Source organism: Momordica charantia (genome assembly GCF_013281855.1).
Source record: "Momordica charantia cultivar OHB3-1 chromosome 9 unlocalized genomic scaffold, Mcharantia_2.0 BLBB01000009.1, whole genome shotgun sequence".
Taxonomy (NCBI): domain Eukaryota; kingdom Viridiplantae; phylum Streptophyta; class Magnoliopsida; order Cucurbitales; family Cucurbitaceae; genus Momordica; species Momordica charantia.
This window is the reverse complement of record NW_028275167.1, coordinates 15,985,910-15,996,062: the sequence shown is the minus strand read 5'-3', so window position 1 is coordinate 15,996,062 and position 10,153 is coordinate 15,985,910. Positions and strand designations below refer to the sequence as shown.

General features: G+C 39.0%; 1 pseudogene; it reads right to left on the bottom strand.

The window, feature by feature from the left end:
- Positions 1-3,339: 3,339 nt before the first annotated feature.
- Positions 3,340-9,347, bottom strand: LOC111025334 (palmitoyl-monogalactosyldiacylglycerol delta-7 desaturase, chloroplastic-like; annotated as a pseudogene).
- Between the last annotated feature and the right edge of the window lie 806 nt (positions 9,348-10,153).

Genomic DNA, 10,153 nt, shown 5'->3' with positions numbered 1-10,153 from the left:
CTAAGCGCTTAGGAGTTTGAAGTAAGAGCTGAGAAGCTCGGCCTAAGCTGGATGCTTAGGAGTTGGAGTAAGAGCTGAGAAGCTCGGCCTAAGCTGGGCGCTTAGGACTTAGAGTAGGACCTGCATACTTTGTATTGGGTGAATTCAATCTCATCTTTGTCATTTCGAACTTGTCGTAATTTTCGTACATCGCACCTCGAACTCGTAAGTTTAGAGGTTTTAATTTTTTCTTATCAAATTACATCGCACCTCGAACTCGTAAGTTTAGAGGTTTGAATTTTTTTATCAGATTACATCGCACCTCGAACTCGTAAGTTTAGAGGTTTGAATTTTCTTTTGTCAAATTACATCGCACCTCGAACTCGTAAGCTTAGAGGTTTGAATTTTTTCTTGTCAAATTACATCGCACCTCGAACTCGTAAGTTTAGACGTTTAAATTTTCTTCTATGGAATTACATCGCACCTCGAACTCGTAAGTTTAGAGGTTTGAATTTTCTTTTATAAGAGTACATCTTACCTCGAACTCGTAAGTTTAGAGGTTTGAATTTTCTTTTATAAGAGTACATCTCACCTCGAACTCTAAAGTTTAGAGGCTTGAATTTGGTTTTGAATTGTACCTTGGCACTTATGCCATGTGGGAGTACTTGGCCCCCATTAGAATGTAGGTCGGCAGCCTCTAAGTTGGATCTGCCATGGTGGATGAAATATGATCAAACGATCGAAGTTCTTCATTTGGATGAGGATGAGCTGCTTGATGGCAGCTCTTCCTCTAGCCGGGGATGAGTTGAGATGAAGCTCTTCTTCTTGGCGAAGTTGAGTTTATCTGATATGAAACTCTTCTCCTAGGCAGGGATGAGCTATCTTGATAGCTCTTCCTCTAGTCGGGATGAGCCAAGATTGAGCTCTTCCTCTTGCCGGGATGAGCTGAGATTGAGCTCATCCTCTTGCCGGGATGAGCTGAGATTGAGCTCTTCCTCTTGCAGGGATGAGCTGAGATGAAACTCTTCCTCTTGACGAGGTTGAGTTATCTGATATGAAACTCTTCTTCTAGGCGGGGATGAGCTATCTTGAATGCTCTTCCTCTAGCCGGGATGAGCCAAGATTGAGCGCTTCCTCTTGCCGGGATGAGCTGAGATTGAGCTCGTCCTCTTGCAGGGATGAGCTGAGATGAAACTCTTCCTCTTGGCGAGGTTGAGTTATCTGATATGAAACCCTTCCTCTAGGCGGGAATGAGCTATTTTGATAGCTCTTTCTCTAACCGGGGATGAGCTGAGATTGAGCTTTTGCTCTTGCCGGGATGAGCTGAGATTGAGCGCTTCCTCTTGCCGGGGATGAGCTGAGATGAAGCTCTTCCTCTAGGTGGGAATGAGCTGAAATGAAGCTCTTCCTCTAGGCGGGAATGAGCTGAGGTTGAGCTCTTCGTCTTGCTGGGATGAGCTGAGATGAAACTCTTCCTCTTGGTGAGGTTGAGTTATCTGATATGAAACTCTTCCTCTAGCCGGGAATGAGCTAAGGTTGAGCTCTTCCTCTTGTTGGAATGAGCTGAGATTGAGCGCTTCCTCTTGCCAGAATGAGTTGAGATGAAACTCTTCCTCTAGGCAGGAATGAGCTGAAATGAAGCTCTTCCTCTAGGCGAAGTTGAGCTAAGATGAAGCTCTTCCTCTAGGCGGGAATGAGCTGAGGTTGAGCTCTTCGTCTTGCCGGGATGAGCTGAGATTGAGCTCTTCCTCTTGGGGAGGTTAAGTTATCTGATGGCAGCTCTTTCTCTTGCAGGGATGAGCTGAGATGAAACTCTTCCTCTTGGCGAGGTTGAGTTATCTGATATGAAGCTCTTCCTCTGGGCAGGGATGAGCTATCTTGATAGCTCTTCCTTTAGTCGGGGATTAGCTGAGATTGAGCTCTCCCTCTTACCGAGATGAACTGAGATTGAGCTCTTCCTCTTGCCGGGATGAGCTGAGATGAAACTCTTCCTCTTGGCGAGGTTAAGTTATCTGATATGAAACTCTTCCTCTAGGCGGGAATGAGCTAAGATGAAGCTCTTCCACAAGGCGGGGATGAGTTGACATGAAACTCTTCCTCTTGGCGAGGTTGAGTTATCTGATATGAAGCTCTTCCTCTAGTCGGGGATAAGCTGAGATTCAGCTCTTCCTCTTGCCGGGATGAGATGAGATGAAACTCTTCCTCTTGGCGAGGTTGAGTTATCTAATGGCAGCTCTTCCTCTAACTGGGATGAGCTGAGATGAAACTCTTCCTCTTGGTGAGGTTAAGTTATCTGATAGCAGCTCTTCCTCTAACCGGGATGAGCTGAGATGAAACTCTTCCTCTTGGCGAGGTTGAGCTACCATTGTTTGCACATCAATCGCCTAGCTCGGTCCTTGAAAACATCTAGAAGATCCCTGTTGAGACGTGGATATTAGATGATTTTTACGTGCCATAGCTTTGTTTGGTAGGAACGACTTAAAATGTCCTTCCCCACAGACGGCGCCAAATGTTTGTGCAAAAAATATGACGGGGTATGACCTGGTCAAAGTCGGCTACAGGGAAGAGCTCGACCTACTCCAAGTATGACCGTCGGGAGAGCATGACCTGCTTTTCAGGTATGACTGCAGGAAGAGCTTAGGTTTCCTTGGAAAGGGATTACCAGCTCAAAGGGTCAACGTCGGCTGACTGGGATGAGCTGGTGTCAGGAATGAGCTGAAAGGCCACTTGGCGAGGAAAGACCTGCACAAGGGAACAAACACTCCGACGCTCAAGTCAGTTTTGAGTCCGACCTTAGTATGGAGGCCGAGCTAGAATACCATACCTGACTGAAGAGTGAAGTGCCCTATTTATAGGTTGAGGTACCCGACAAGGAATTCGACCAGCGGTTGAGCATGTCGGGACCAAGGTCGGCCTATCGGGAGTAGCTATTTTAGTTCATACTCTTGTCATCTGGAATTTGGCTAAGTGTGGAAGGTCGTTCCTCCCATGAATGATCTTCAGGGAAGACCTTCAGATCGGCCTTTAGGGAAGGCCTCAGGTCGGCCCTCAGGGGAGCTCTTCAGGCCGGCCCTCAGTAGAGCTCTTTAGGTCAACCCTCAGTGGAGCTCTTTAGGTCGGCCACTTCAGGTCGGCCATCAAAAGGAAGATCTTCAGGTCGGCCACGAAACGGAAGACCTCCAAAGTTTTACATTTTTTCTGTCCTCCACGTGGCAGTACGATTTTCAACCCCCAAACAGGTTCTACTAACAGTTATAGAACACCAAGAAGTAACCTTATAACATTATTCTTTATCATAAATTATAACACATCTTAATTGATTATAGACTTAAAGAAGTCGAACCTTTGGTTGGTCCAAAGCTACCATTTTTTTTTTGTTGTTTCGGAGGGCAATTTTACACCAGTCGCCAGTCCGGTTGCTTGAAGTAACATAATAAAATACCAACCAAAGTCAATCTGCCACCATTCATGACCAATCTCGCTGAATACTCAAACGCGTGGTGCTTATTAGGCCATCCTTCTCCAAATGTAATCAAAGCCACCAACCTTTTCAAATAGAAAATACATATTTAAATTTTGAAATTATTTTGATTTTTATCTTTCAGATTCATTTTGTCTAAAAAGAAAATTAAAAATTAAAAAACATAACATTCATTTATAAATTATTTCATTTTGTTAATCTATTTTATCAGTTTATATTTGTAAACATAAATATTCACGGGAGATTCATTAATTTTAGTATCAAGTTTCTAGATGGATGTGTAAGTTTTTACTGGATGATTAAGTAACCGAGTATTATAATAATTTTACATAATAAAAGTAAAATATTTAAAAGTGGGGACACTAAATCAAAACATTTGAAAATTTATGGAAAAAACAAGATAAACATAACAGTTAGAGACAAAATAAGATTTAAAATCTATTAAAAGCTTATTTTACTTCTGAATTGTATAGATTAAGAGAAAAAAGAAGCAAGTTACCCGTTGTTTTTAGATAAATCGTTTGTATTCCATTGTCGCTTTCCCCATATATGACATGCTGAATTTACCATAAATATTGCTTGTAAACTCGCTACGAGATGAGCACACTGCAAATAGTTAAAAATAGAAGGTAAGGATTAGTTTTATCTTTTTATCCCCCTTTTTTTTCTTTTTGAGTAATGAAAGGACTAATTCAGTAAGTAAATTATTTGATAGAGGACAGATAAACATATTATACTATCTGAATGACTACGGACAAAGTATTAAAAAAAATACTCAAGTGGTTAAGACACCTATCTCTAACTAACTAAGAGGTCATAGAAGCAATAATTGATATATACCTCTATCTAAGAGGTTGTGAGTTCAAATCTCATCCCCGACATGTTGTACTAAAAAAAATAACAAAATATGAATAAATGATAAGTGATTTCATATTACCATTCCCCCTATGATAAAAGGTACTCCTCCGATTCCATACAACAAGATTGCAAGAGCAATTAGATGAAAAATGTGTTTGGGGAAGAAATACCCTTTCGCCACGTGGAAAACGGGGATTCGCCGTTAACAGAAGAATTAGAGGAATAAGATTATGGAGCTCCATCTTGGATCCTTTTGAGATGGGACATTCACCACTTCCTATTGAGGAATTCACTCGATATTTCCAGGAACATGTCCGAGGTCGATCTGCTTGAACCCGACACATCCGACCTCAAATCCGACCAAGGTAACCGCCTGTCGTAACCCCTATCGAAACCTAAACCTATAAATAAAGGGCCTCATTTCACTATCAGGTATCGAATTTCTCCTCGAACTTAATATTGAGTCCGAGCTACTTACTGACTTGAGCGTTGGAGATTTTACCCTCTTGTGTAGGTCTTCCCTTCGCATTAGGCCGTGATTACGAGGGAAGAGTTCGATTTGATGAAACACAGATTCGACGAACAAGTCGAGGCATTTAAAGCTTAGTGCGAAAAGAAGGAAAGCCCGTTCGATGATGGCGATATGGGTCAATCGCCATTCACCTCGGACGTATTGGAGGCCCCAATCCCTCTGAAGTTCAAGACGCTAGCCATGAAGCCCTACGACGGGTCTAAGGACCCAAAGGACTACTTAGAGGTCTTTGAGGGTCTCATGGACTTCCAAGCGGCATCTGACGCCATCAAGTGCTGAGCCTTTCAGATGCTTTCACGAGGAGCGCTCGGCTCTGGTACAGGAGGCTGCCGGTGGGGTCGATCTCGACCTATGGTCAATTGAGGAAAGAGTTCATGTAACAACCCGTATTTTCTAATACGGTCATTCTGACAAAATGCGGAAACGTAACTTTCAAGAAACCTTAAGAACTAAAATTATTCAGCGGAAGCAATTTCTTTACAGAATTTTTCTAAACTAACTTAACTAAATAGGAAGATGACTTTCAAACTCATGCTAGTATGCTAAACTTCACCTTCTACCAGAACGATCATTCAATCCTTCATCTGAAAAACATTTAGGAAAACAAAAAAAATGAGTACAAAAATACTCAATAAGCAATTTCCATATCGAATTTCAAAATTCATTTTCCCTTCAAAACATTCGTAAACAAAAATACGAACAGATCAAAACTTTTAAAGTCCTTTAAAATATTTAATACAATTTTCAAAACTTTCAAAACAAACTAAATTTTCAGAAACAAAGTCTTCAAATAAGGTAAAATTTTCAGTCAATCAAAACAAGCTTTCATTCTTTCAAAACAAACTTTCATTCATTCAAAAGGAACTTTCGTTTGATCAAATTCAAAATCCTTCAAAACAAACTTTCTTCCAATCAAAACTTTCAAAATTCCTTCTCAAACATTTGGTACAACTTTTAAACTTTCGAATAACTAAATCATTCAAACATTCAAAACAATCTTACATTCATTCATACTTTCAAAATCAGAGTGGAAGGTTGCATTATTTGGGTAGCCTACAGAACATATGTGGTTACCCGTCGGTAACGCCAAATCAATCAGAAGCTTCTATCAGAGTTGTCGAATTAATATCGACCAGAACAGAGTTGTCGAAACAATATCGACCAGAATAGAGTTGTCGAAATAATATCGACCAGAACAGAGTTACTTAAGTGTGAGGCCATGTGATTGAATAACACACACATGAATCTTCATTCCGAAGGAATGTCAAACCACAAAAGTGCCTTCCCACAAATAAGCCAGAACAGAAATCCATCAATTTCAAATTACGCTACTACCCCAAATAAGCAAAACATTCCTCAAAACAAAAATCATGGCATATCCGGATAGCCCTATCAAATCAATCAAAATATCTTTCAAATAAAATGCAAAACAAATACTTACTTTCAATATTAAATTAATTCAAAACATTGAAATAATTTAAAACAAACTTTATCAATCCTCTAAAACATGATTTCAAATATTTCACAAATAAAAAAAATATCAATTTCAAACCTTTAAATAAATCTAAACAAAACTTTATCAAATCATTTGGGAGGGTCAGTGGCAGTAGGGCCAGGTGCCTCCTTCTTCATAGAAGCTTGTCCAGTGTGTGAGCACTTGTGCCGAACATCTTGGGAGAAGCCACAAACCATCGCTGCAAAGAGAAACAATTGTGAGTTAACCGCAAGGTACGAAAAGCGTCTGATATCAAGCATAAAAACATTCAAAAGCAACTGACCTAGTTCAGAGTTCGGTCTCCGAGCTTCGGGTGGGGCTAGAAGAGGATTGTAGTCGAGCAATTCGGAGGAAAGAAGGAGCTTGTCAGTGATAAGCGTGCTGATCTGCTTACCACTCTTGAATCTGCCTTTAAAAAACTTTAGTGCGTTGAAGGTCGGCTTGGAAAGTTGAGGGATCGGCCTTATAGCGACTGAAATTGGTAAAGTTTCGAGTTAAAATAATGCAGAGAAATAAGGGAAAGCAAGTAAAGACTTTACTCCTTACTTAAGTTCCCAAATCTATAGGGGACGTTGAAGAAAGGCAGGTCAGACTCGTTCCTGGCCAGCCACGCGCTAGAGGTGAAGAACCACTTTCCAACCCACTTCTTTATGGAGGTTGGACCCTTTAGGATGTCTCATGCACTTTTCCTGGCACACAGGTAGTATCTTCCAGGCTTTCTAGAGATTCACTTAACCTCGAAGCAAGCCAGAAGCTGGTCGACTCCGAGGAGGTCCAGGTCATCCACTTCTCTACATCTAAGCCAGAATAAAACGGCTAAACTGAAAATGACCCCACATCCATTTGGGGCCACCTCAGCAGGCGCTAATCTAGTTCGGAATAGGAATTTCTGCACTAAAGGGTGAAGGAGAAGGCGAAAACCATATTCGAACATTTTAAGGTAAAGGGTCACGCACCCTTCAGGTGGATTGTCAGCTCGTTCCTCTTCCTTTGGAAGCCCAAGAAGGATGTCGTTTGGAATACTATACCTCCTACGCAGAGGGCCGAGGTGTTCTCAAGCATTTGGGAAGAATATTCTAAACCTAGGCTCGAGGTCGAGGTGTCACTGTCATCTCCCTCGTCTTCTGAGAACCTAAAGTTATCTATTTCCTCTTCTAACTTGGAGTCTAACCTACTAGCAAACTTCTCTACGGAATCAGCCCTCCCAGGCGAAGGGTCCCGACTCCAAGCTGCCTCACTAGATGAACTACTATTACTTGAGCTTGAGAAACTAAAAGACACCGACATGACTCCAAAAGTAAGAAAAAAAGAAAATTTAAAGAGAAGGACGAGATTTACCTAAAGATTCCGATCTGATGAGGTCGGACTCCAAAATTTCAAATAGTGTAAAAAACGGAAACAGATCCTTGGGGGTATTTATAGTAACCCGAAATTCAATATTAGTCGCACACGTGTCCCAAATTAGACATCTCAGATCGAAAAAAGTCTGAAGGTTAGTGGTAATCAAGTGTGCGCCGATTGACGGTCTCGTTTTCTAGATTTCCCAATGGTAACATTTATCGTATCGGCCTCGGAAGTCACAATGCGAATCAGTTTCCCCAAATATAACGAACTTTTCTACCAGGTCGAGATCGAACCCAACAGAGAGGGGGCCAATGTTTGGGGAAGAAATACACTTTCGCCACGTGGAAAATGGGGATTCGCCGTTAACAAAAGAATTAGAGGAATAAGCTTATGGAGCTCCATCTTGGATCCTTCCGAGATGGGACATTCACCACTTCCTATTGAGGAATTCACTCAATATTTTCAGGAATATGTCTGAGGTCGATCTGCTTGAACCAGACACATCCGACCTCAAATCCGACCAAGGTAACCACCTGTCGTAACCCCTATCGGAACCTAAACCTATAAATAGAGGGCCTCATTTCACTGTCAGGTATCGAAGAAATCGATAGAAAGTTTGCTTTTCCAAGTCGATGATATTGTCTTGATTTTCGTGCTTGAAGAATGCCATATAGATGTTTCTTTCTTTCCTTTGAAAATCACTAAAATTGTTTGAAGAAACTTTTTCATTCAAACTATATAAATCAAAAAGCCACATTATATGACTGAACCAAAATCCTTTAATAGGACTATGCGGATCTTTTTCAATATCAACATATCAATGATGCCATCTGTGTCTTACCCAGCTGATTGGATCACCCTAAAATTTGAAAACATCATCATTAGTTAATATGAGTATTAAATCGAAGACAAAGTGATACGTAAATAATTATCACATAATTATAAACACAAGTATTCTAACAAATTTGAATAGTTTGTTTCATCTTATTTGGAAATACATATATATTATTTTTCTAGAAGTAATTAAAAGCTCAACATCTTTATTTCCAAAAAAAGAAAAAAAAACTCAACATCTTTAAAAAAAAATACTAAATAATTGCATGTTATTTTCACTTTTGAAGACTTATAGTATATTGATTAACTTAATAATATTAATAAATTACTTTAATTTTATGTGTAATCATTATTCTAAATATTGATTAATTATAATCATAATACTTATTAACTAACTTTGGCTAACTTTGAATTCCTGATTTATGTCCAATATAATTATGCTATAATTGTAATATGTCATTTGAATTATACTAGATAGATTTACGACTACCATTGAATTAAACTGCACGGGTCTAATTTACACTTATTCCTAGGCTTTAGTCATTCTTTTAAAAATAAGGATTTAAATATCAAACCTGCAGTGCATGAGTGGCGCAATAAGCAAGAAAATACTCGAGCCATTTCGGAAATCTGAAGCTCCTGTGGGTAAGATTTCTATGATACGAGACTGTGGCCATCCCTGTAACAATATATAATACAAAGGCAACCCAAAAAACACCTCAATTGAAATGGAATGGTGCCAAAATGCAAAATACATGGACAAAGAGGACAAGGAGAAGATAGGAAGAAGGACCATATTCATCTAACTTCTCCTTCTTCACCATCTCATTTGGTCCTTCTTTCAAAGCTTCCAACCGGCGGGCTTGTTGTTGAATTGAGGCTTCTTCTTCTATTTATGGAGCTCTACCAACTAAATCGCTCATCAATAGAATTAGATTTGAATGTAAGGTTCCGTCGGATAACATTATTCTCGTTTCATATTGTTTATTTCTTGTTTTCTCGTTTTAATAAATAGAAATAAAGTTGCCTTTAGTAATTGTTTCTTATTTCTTGTTTCTTGCCTTTTATTATTAAAAAAATATATGTTTTGTAATCCTTTCTTGTTTACAAAATTTTAAATTAAAAAAGTTCAATTTTTGGAAAAGAAAACTTTAAACGAGAATGACCAAAAAAAAGTTGATTTTGTTGTTTCCAAAATTTTTACAAGTTTGGAAACGTGTAAAAATTTCTTAGTAAATGAGAAATGGGAAATAGGAACAATTACCAAATACTTGTTTTTAAAAACTGGATATAAGAACCAACGACAAGAGGCAAGAACGTCTAAACGCTTAGAACATGACAAGCAAGCAAAGATGTATCATACTCAAAGTTACTTTCAAATAGTCAATTCTAACATAGTCCTATCCTATTGTAATCACAGATGTTGATGGTTTGATCTAATCATACAATTGTTTGAACTCAAAAAGAAGACAAAATAGTTCATCATAAGTAGTTGGACCTTCGCTATTTAATACCAAATTAACTACATATTGATTACATTATATTAAAACAAAAAACTAAAAATTATGAGTTTAAAAACAAGAACTGTTTATTATTCTATAAGTTATAATGTTTGCATTATTGGCTGGTT